General features: G+C 40.5%; 1 long non-coding RNA gene across 2 annotated transcripts; it reads left to right on the forward strand.

Moving 5' to 3' along the window:
• Window positions 1–2865: 2865 nt before the first annotated feature.
• On the forward strand, window positions 2866–4885 carry LOC121709678. Of its 2 annotated transcripts, XR_006032003.1 has the most exons (4): window positions 2866–3004; window positions 3337–3409; window positions 3505–3565; window positions 4309–4885. It is a non-coding gene; the product is annotated as an uncharacterized LOC121709678 (long non-coding RNA). The 2 variants fall into 2 exon arrangements; XR_006032002.1 differs by lacking the exon at window positions 4309–4885 and having other exon boundaries at window positions 3505–3602.
• Window positions 4886–10488: the final 5603 nt, after the last annotated feature.

The raw sequence follows: 10488 nt of genomic DNA on the forward strand, positions 1-10488 counted from the left end.
CGGCACCACTCGCCTCCTGCCCTGACAACCAGGCGCAGCAGCCAAGAGCTTTACTTTCACACCAGATCACACTGTCAGCACGGTACAGTGTAAGCAGCAGCACATACAGTATGCAGTGTAAACTATAAAGAAACACTATTATCAGGTAGTGTTTTTTAAAAAGAACATTGAAATATATAATACTGTAAATAATATTGTAAATATATATTACTGCATGTGTAGGATGTTATGGCTGGCTGGCTTAACATAAAAGGAGGCAGACAAACAAGATGAGGTTAACCAATAATACATTTACATAAGGTAGTCAAAAGTAATAAATAACTGCAATCAAAAGTAGGGGAAAAAACAAAATGAGGCACTGTAGCTACTCAGTAGAAAGAACATGGTATACGTGTATAATTGAAAAAAAAAGTATATTGCTTTGGGCTTTTTACCTTTTATTGATCGTGGACAGTGAAGAGTGACAGAAAGTGAGAGGGAGAGAGATATGGGGGGAGGCTGTGGCCTGTAGCTTTATGGCATGCCATTATCCATCTGCTCATTTAACTCTGACTGTTTCTGGTCTCCACATTACCAGGCACTCACATCTGGGAAAATTAAAATGATTGAAATGAAATAAAAACTGTAAACAACAAGCATTCCCAATATCCCCAATATGAAACACACACATGTCCACATTTTCTTCATGAACATCCTCATGAGGGCGATCTAACACAAAATTGGGTAGTTTCTAAAATGTGAGCACCAATGGTGAGTTTCCCAGTAAGGCTGTTTCATAGGATTTTATATCATACATTCACATCTTAATAAGAATATTAATCAAATTTCATTGGCCAAGTATGTCCACACATGCAGGGAACTTTGGTTCTGTCCTTTGGTGCCACTAGCAATAGAGACTAAATATAGTCAATTACAACATTCAGAAAATGTATACTGTATATATTATAATGGATTTCAGCTGATCAACAGTCTAGGGTATTCTTAATCATGTTTTTCATTCCATGATGCACCCAATTTGACAGGTCTGGACTGCAGACAGGTCATTTTAGCATGGTCCTCTATGGAGAAATACTATGGGCAGAATTAATTTTGCAAAAAAACAAAAATCAGCTCTGCCCCTTGTTTTAAAGATTTCATGTTTAGAAACATTATTCTAATATTGTTTCATAATTTTCCCACACAGGTTTACACAGATTAATGAATACCTCCACATCTTTACTTCTGAGAAACTCCGTCTCTCTGGGATGCTCTTTTTATCCCCGTTCATGGTTACAATTAAGCTAATTAGTTGTGAAATGTTCCTCCTTTTGTTATCTTTATCATTACAAAACTTTCCCAGCCTTTTGTTGCCCCCATCCCAACTTTTTTGAGGCCTGTTGCTGACACCAAATTCAAAATGTTCTTATTATATGTATTCCATGAAATTTCTCTCCTTCAACAGTTGATATGTTGTCTTTGAACTATTCTCAATTAAATATAGGGTTGGCATGATTTGTATATTTAATACACAGGCTACATAGAAGACTAACAATGTATATAAAGTGCATAATATAATAGGCTAGGGCAACCTACAAATATCACATATGGGTACCTATGCAATACAGTAGGCCTATTTGTATCTGTGACACAGAATGTAATGACTGCCTGATGAACAAAGAGTAGAAATATGACATATGGATATTAGTCAATCATTGAAATGGGTGACGGCCTAATACTAACACCCACTCTGAAACGAGAAGAGGAGGGGAGGCAGGGCCTGCAGTATGCATGGAGGAGTGGTCTGCCTGTGCAATTATGTCCCTTTGCATTAAATCAATGAGTCTTGAGTCCCCATTAATATATTGTGTTTTCTATAAAAGTAATGGGCAGGCATGGATGCCCATAGATTCCATTACCTTGCTATATTAGACGCTGAATACAAAGCAGGGCAAAAGCACACTGATCACTATGAAACGTGATGTACTCAAATTTACCATAATTACCCCTGAAAACATAGGCTACCAAAACTACTTAATTTATATTAAGTGGCCCTTAATTTGTAAAACAGGCCCTTAACTTTACCTCAAAATGCCATTTTAAGGTGTGACCCCTTAGTCTACATTTAAGGTGTCAAGTCAGGGGTTCCCTTTATTTGTTGTGCTTAAGGCGGTAATTAAGGACAATTTAAGTATATCTTAATTTTATTTTAAGGTGTTAATTCAGGGACTCCTTGATTAAGGGGGGAAATTAAAGGAAAAACGAAAAAGTAAGGGGTAAATTCAGTAGGCTTTTCTCCTTAAATCGACCGTAATCTATGCACATTTCTACTTAAAAACTACTTAAATATAGAAGGGGTTTAAGGTCAAAAGTAAGGCATTTAAAAGGGATGTTTCATAGTGGATTCTACTGTAATGTGACCCTATGGCCCATAGTGTTAGGGGCCAGGTGAGTATTTTCCAATGCTGAACATTTTCCAAATAAATTCATGCTCAAATTGTACTGTCCCTCATCTGAGGTAGGCCTACATAATCTCAGACAAGTGGATGCCTTTGGTTAGGTTGACACAAGGAGACCAGTGAGATCCTCTGTAATCTGGTAAAAAGAAACTATAAACGAATAAAATAAACGTTACTTAAAAAGGCTACTCTTGCGCGTAATCAAGGAGCTGAAAATCACCCACTATTCCAGCAACATTGCGCTCAAACTTGTAAACAATGTCACGTCATTGTATAGCCTAGCATGCTACCTCAAGTGACATGTTTTATTTTATTTTTTACCGAATCTCGTATGATTAAGAACTATGTTATGATATCAGAAGTTGTAGCCTACCGTCAAAATAGCGGTGCTTGTGATCCTTCAAGTTCTTTCTGTCGGACAAAACTGAACCAAAACATAAACTTGATTGAGCACGGCAGCACGGCGACTTTACAATTCCTAGGTGTTGTAAGCTGACTTATTTTAAAAGTGTGATTTTATATTTACAGGCTCTTGTTTACCTGACTTCGCAATGTCGGAAGGAAACGAGGTAAACTAAGTCATGGTTTGACTCAAATATATCCTGTTACAAATGTGGGGTTGGCCTATTCAGTATAATATTGTAGAAATGACTCCGTGTAGTCGGGTAAATCTTTGACGTTCATGCCGTATATTCACCCGAACGAATAGCCTAGTCTTTAGTTTATTAGGCTATATCCTGGCACAGAACAACTGGCAAAGGTGGTGCCAACCGGATACACCAGATTTAGAGCATAATTCACACAGACTCATATCATGGCTGATATGTTATTTTGACATTAACTAAACATGCTTTATATTCTAGTACTGTGAATAAATGGATGATTATGTATTGTGCCATAGCCAAAGAAGAAATCTTTTGAGGAATCAAGGGCTGAATGTAGCTCCACTATGAGGACCTCAAATATTGATGCAGGTTAGTCTATATGTGTAATTTAGACAGGCTAAATAATGTCAAAATAAAAAATAATGGTTAATGGTTAGAAAATGTCATACAATTAGAACAATCAGATCTGGATCATATTAATCTTTCGCCGATGATACGCCACCTTGTGGAAAACATGACTGAAGAGTAAGAGACACTACTACTACTACTCCTACCACTACTACTAGGCCTACTAATAATAATATTAATAATAAAATAATAAATTAAATTCCAAGTAATTACCAGTGCATGAAAATGAAACAAATGCTAGGCTGTTGCTAGGATAAATGAGTTTGTTGATGGTGTTGCTAGGGTAGATATGATGGTTGCTATAGCCTACTAACCCTTAAAGGTGGGGGTTTTTGAACATTCTAACATAAGATTCCATACCGCAACAATTGAAGGTTCTAAAATTCTATGTTTAATTCAATGAACCCAGATATTCTTTAGAATGTTCATTTTCCAACACCTTTAAGGGCTAAATACAATGGTTGCTATGCTGGTTGCTAGGGTAATCATGATGGTTGTTATAGTGGTTGCTAGGGTGAAATTATGGTCGCGGTTGCTAGATTGTTGCCAGGGTAATTCAGATGGTTGCTAGGGGAATCATAGTGGTTATATGCTATAAAATGTGGTTGTTATATAAGTTAATATGGTAGTCGTGTTAGTTGCAATGGAGGTTGCTAGGCAGTAATTGAAACGGACTTGGATACTGATGGATAATGACAGCCAGTTTAATGGATGTTGATAGACAGATAGTTTAGTCTATGTAAAAGACAGATAGTTTAATGTTTAACTTGTTTTCTAAATATGTCTACTCTGACAGTAAAGAGGAAACAACAATGGCATATGCCAGAAATTTAATTTGCCAAGTGATTACCTCAATGCAGAGTGACCTTCCAGATTTCAAGAGTGCAGAACATTTAGAGCAAGCCGCTCTGATTCATAAGATCCTTGGTGCTTTGTTTAATGAAGTGCAAATGATTGACATCAAAATGGACAAGGATAGGCCACAAAGCCATCACCCTTCTCAGCTGACTCAAAAGGAAATGACCAAAACAGACTCTGTGACACTCCTGTTCCCCCTGATGTGCCTATCAAAGGGATTTCCCCTGTTCTCGTGTGTCCCAGTGCTGGAATGAAGGACTCGTCATTGTTCACATGAAACCATCACTCAGGTGGTAGACACCATCTTCGAATGGGAGAAACGTGTTCCCATCACTAGAAGACTGGAGGAATTAATCTCAGATACCAAAATTATGGAATATTCTCATAATATTGCAGGTGAAGTACAGAAGTTCCTAAAAAGTTATCATGGCGTCCAGACTATATCTGTGCCAGTGGGGAAGAATCTCTCAGACTCCATTGTGTACAAGTTGCAACCCAGAGCCGTAGGAAAAAATGAAATTCTATCAGGATTCATTTACGGTTACGTAGAGGAGGCTGTGAAGCGACTTGTCCTTTCGTCTTTATTTCCCTCAATCTCTTCATCGTATCGGTTCATCAAAAGTATCGGTTCTCGTGACATCCCTAACACACACACACCATTTCATTATCCCCTTTTTATCATTCCCCTCCCACACACCCCATTACTCCCCCCCCAATACACACAAACACAATATACCTTTTTAATTACTACTTTTAATTTATTCTTTAAAGTTGAGCTGTCCATCGTCCCTTCATCGTCACTTACAAGACAACTGCAATGTAGGGTTGAAAATTGCAGAAGAACACAGCCAATGGTGTCTCAAACAATCTCTGGTGAGAAAAGCAGACAGCGTAAGATTGTGTATGGGTGCGTCATTCCTGATCCTTGTCCTGTAGACCCTGAACTTCAGTTGGAAAACAAAGAGGAGCTACAGAGAATGTATGAGCAGAATGATGAGGACAACAATAAAGTAGATAAATTAATGACTGACACATTTGCCCAACAGAGAAGGGATATACTCAGAAAGACATGAAAACCTTGAAAGAAGAGTGGCCCTACCTCTTCCACACAGCTGGATTGAAAATCCATCTCAACCAATTAACTGGTGTCCACATAGATAGCAAATTTGAAGATTCCATGACAAGTAAATTCACACAGGTTCTTAACTACTTTAAGCGGCAAAACCAAGAACGAGGTTGTCGTTCAGCCAAGCTGCTTTCTGACATTGAAAGAAGTTAAGATTCCTGTGGGGCGTTGATGCTCTTGCTACATTTCAAAGATGAAGGAAATATGTTCACATACAGGCTGATGACACATGCGTGTCATCTGAAGTAGACCTTCTATCAGAGAGGGTTAAAGCGGAGAATTTCCGCGTTCGATTATTGTAAGGGGGAGGGGGTAAAATTCCCCTTTATGCAGACCAGAGTAAACCTTCGCTGCACTAATGTCAATGGGAGACTTGTGTAATTTTACCAATAAATTGGTCATTATGTCTTTCTGGATTTGTTGAGGGGTTTTTGGAAAAAATGTGTATGATAATTTCAAACCTAATAGTGTAATTTTTTAGTGTTTTTTAGTATTTTTGTTTTAAAAATAACTTGATATCAGACCATGCTGCTACCAGTTACTATCCGGTTGCTAGCATGCTAGTTAGCCACTTAGCTAAGGTAACATTTTAAACAGAGAAGTGTAATTTCTTTGAAATGACAACTAGCTGAATGACATTACTGACATTCGATCGTGGATAGTTTCTACTCAAGCAAACTTGCAACAGTATATTAAGTTTAAGCGAAGTTTCTCAACTGCTAGTTTCTCAACATGTTAGTCAGAGTGTTTTGTCCTTTGGCCTTATCTGTGTGTTTGGCAACATGCATGTTAAGGACCAAAAGAGACAGCGTATGATCAAGATGGCCAGCAATATTATCGGACTTGAGCAGGTGTCGGCAGCTCAGCTGCACAATGATCTCATCCTAAAAAAGACTGACCAAATCCTTAATGACCCCTCTCACCCTCTCATCATAAATTTATGCGAAGCAATAGGTCAACTGGTAGAATTTTACAACAGAGAATTAGAACAGTAAGGTACAATAAATCGTTTGTGCCCACAACGATCAGATTGTATAATGACAAAGCACATCGCAAGCCCTTTAATACCACACTGGCACTTTAACTGGATGGTTGATCACAATTTCCTTGACAGCCATTTCTAGCTAGCTTAGCTATTTCTTTTTATGACTCTTTTAAATTTGTAGCTACAATATTAGTATTTTCCATGTTGTATCAATGTCAGATGTTGGATTGTCATGGTCATTTCTGTAGTAAGTCTATTGTCATTTTGTTTTGTCGTGGTCAATCTCTGTATTGTTATTCTTTTCTTTCCTTTATACATGTTTATTGGTTTGTCTGCAGTGTATATGTTTTGGAGAGCGTGTTGTGACAGGGGCGCAATGAAAGACCACATGAATTTCCCCCTGTGGGATAATAAAGTTCACCTTGACCTTGACCTTGTTAGCGCATAGCATATTGCCATAGCTACTGCCATCCACTTGTATAGCTACATACACAGCACATTATTTCATCAGGAAGCTTCTCCAACACACATCCCCAACATACTTACAGCACACTGCCCCCCCCCCCCCCCCCCAATACACATACACAGCACATTATTTCATCAGGAAGCTTCTCCAACACACATCCCCAACATACTTACAGCACACTGCCCCCCCCCCCCCCCCCCAATACACAGCACATTGTCTCATGAGGAAGCTTCTCCAACACACATATTGCACACTGCCCTCTCCCCACATACACAGCACACTATCCCATCTCCCCTGTCATCCCCCCAACACACACACCAAGACCCCTGGCAGTTGGGTTAGCCCCTTGAGCCGTGGATCTGCCCAAGGTTTCTTCCTTGGTAAGGGAGTTTTTCCTTGCCCCTGTTGCTCTTGGGTGCTCCTTGTTGGTGCCCCCCACCCAATCCCAATCCTCCCCCACCTTTTTTATGCAGCCCTTGCCACTTAATCTACTAAACCCCTCTTCTACTGCACTTTTTACCCCCCCCCCCCTCCATTAATGCACAAATAGGCTGACACCAGACATAATTTCACTGCATTTCTTACTTCCAGTAACTATATGCATGTGACAATAAACTTCCTTGTATCCTTGTATCCTTGTAGCTTTTGAACAGACTGATTTATTCATTCCATGTCTTAAAGAATGATTCATTGGTATCATACATGATTATGGACAATAATACTGTAAACACAATTATGTTTATCTGCTCTTATTCCTTGTTAAGAGAGAAAGTTTATTTAGTGACGTAAGGTGACACTCCCACTTATGCAGACCGGAACTGTCCCGTTTGCTCCCATAGTAACGAATTACGCTGCTCTTTCTTGCTAGTAATCAAGGATCAATTGCTTCTACTCTTACCACACACAATGGCGTTGGGGGTAGCAGCTAAGTGAAAGCATTAAAGGAGAATTCCGGTGTGATATTGACCTAAAGTGTATTGAAACATGATACCGAGTGTGAACGTATGTCTCATAGCCCATCTCGGCTTGTCCCCTGCACTCCAAAATCTGGCGCTAGTTAGCCGATGCTACCAACAGCTTTTTCAATAGTGGTGCTTCGGCATCGGGCTAGCCATGCAAATAAATCACTGTTTTACACCCATTTACGAGGCTCAATGTATCTCCACACTTCATTGGTAGACTTCCGAGGGCCCTGACATTTAAAACGAGACATTGAGAACTTTGAAAAAGCACTGGTAGTTTACTTACAAGACGATTTATACAGACAGTATCTTCACGAAGTTTAACGTTTCACACTGAGCACAGGGGCCCCCCAAGGCTGCGTGCTCAGTCCGCTGCTCTTCACCCTGCTGACGCATGACTGCACTGCAACCTACAGCAACAATCACATAGTGAAATTTGCTGACGACACAACTCTGGTGGGTCTCATCACTAAGGGCGACGAGACTCAATACAGGTTGGAGGTCGACCATCTGACCACGTGGTGCAGGGACAACAACCTCCTGCTGAACGTCAGCAAGACCAAAGAGATTGTTGTTGACTTCCGGAGAGGTCACACCTGCCACTGACCATCGACGGTGCTGTGGTGGAGAGAGCGAGCAGCACCAAATTCCTGGGGGTGCACATCAGTGAAGACCTCTCCTGGACCACCAACACTGCATCACTGGCGAAGAGAGCTCAGCGCCGCCTGTACTTCCTGCGGAAACTCAGGCGTGCAAGTGCTCCACCAGCCATCATGACCACATTCTACCGAGGCACCATTGAGAGCATCCTCTCCAGCTGTATCGCTGTGTGGGGCGGAAGCTGCACTGAATACAACAGGAAAGCCCTGCAGCGCATAGTGAACACAGCTGGAAGGATTATTGGTGCTTCACTCCCCTCCCTGAAGGACATTTACACCACCCACCTCACCCGCAAGGCGACCAAAATTGTGAGTGATGCAAGTCACCCCGCTCACAATCTGTTTGATCTACTGCCCTCTGGGAAGAGGTACAGAAGCCTGCGCTCCCGCACTACCAGACTCACCAACAGCTTCATACACCAAGCTGTAAGGATGCTGAACTCTCTCCCTCCTCTCCCCCCTCCACCCTCAGCTACATAACATCCTGGACATTGGACCCAAAATGGCCGCCTGCACTACTCCACTTGCACACTTGCACACTTGTACACTTTACAACTTGGTGTTGTTGTCCTGAAAACACAACACTTCTGCTGCTCTTACATAACTTGCACCACTATGCCACTTTCTTTCTTACTTAGGTCAAACAGAACTACCCAAGCCTTTTATTGGCCTGACTTTGCACTAGTATTTTATTGACTGTCTATGCACAATTTCAACCAAATTTTGCTGCTCTTATTTTTTCACTATTATATGTGCCCTCTTATTTACTTATTTACTTACTTTTTTGTTTACTTGAATGTTATGTTTGTCTGTGGACCTAAATTGGCAAAATATGTCTTGTCTTCACCGTGGGATAGTGAGAAACGTAATTTCGATCTCTTTGTATGTCTGGAACATGTGAAGAAACTGACAATAAAGCTGACTTTGACTTTGACTTTGTTTGCAGCCATCTTGAATTTAGTCACGATAAGTCGAGCAACGAGTAAGAATGAACAGGTATGATAAGGGATCAGATTCCAAAAATAATTCAGTGGAAATGCATGGATTCCAGTTTCTTCCAGTAGCAGCAACTGGAATCCATGCATTTCCACTGAATTATTTTTGGAATCTGATCCCTTATCATACCTGTTCATTCTTACTCGTTGCTCGACTTATCGTGACTAAATTCAAGATGGCTGCAAACGCTAAACTTCGTGAAGATACTGTCTGTATAAATCGTCTTGTAAGTAAACTACCAGTGCTTTTTCAAAGTCCTCAATGTCTCGTTTTAAATGTCAGGGCCCTCGGAAGTCTACCAATTAAGTGTGGAGATACATTGAGCCTCGTAAATGGGTGTAAAACAGTGATTTATTTGCATGGCTAGCCCGATGCCGAAGCACCACTATTGAAAAAGCTGTTGGTAGCATCGGCTAACTAGCGCCAGATTTTGGAGTGCAGGGGACAAGCCGAGATGGGCTATGAGACATACGTTCACACTCGGTATCATGTTTCAATACACTTTAGGTCAATATCACACCGGAATTCTCCTTTAGGGATGGGCAATTTTCTTAGTCGATCGTCGGGAGAATTAACGATCTACTATCAATTCATCATTAATATTTTTATATTAAAATTAATTGTGAATGCGATGAAATGATATACAGTCGGTTAAGAGGTTCGGAAAGGTTACTGCCCCCATGAGGGGGAAAGCATGCTAACATCACACAATGGAAGTCAATGGGCGAACTCGCTAGCAGTTAGACTTTACATTTAGGTGTAGTTCTGCTTGTTTCTGAACACAATAATTTGAAAGAATTGTGTTTACTTAACTGCCCAGTGTATGCTAACAACCTAATTCACCCTCGATTGCCCAATGTTAACGACAAATTTCTCTGGAAGCTATTCGATGGTAGCGTCATTAGGTTGCTAACTGGCTAACTTTATCTCGTCAGTGTAACATAACCAACTGGTACACATCACTGTACAACTGCTACTATTCCCACGG

The sequence above is a fragment of the Alosa sapidissima genome, chromosome 5 (assembly GCF_018492685.1).
Source record: "Alosa sapidissima isolate fAloSap1 chromosome 5, fAloSap1.pri, whole genome shotgun sequence".
NCBI classification, from domain to species: Eukaryota; Metazoa; Chordata; class Actinopteri; order Clupeiformes; family Clupeidae; genus Alosa; species Alosa sapidissima.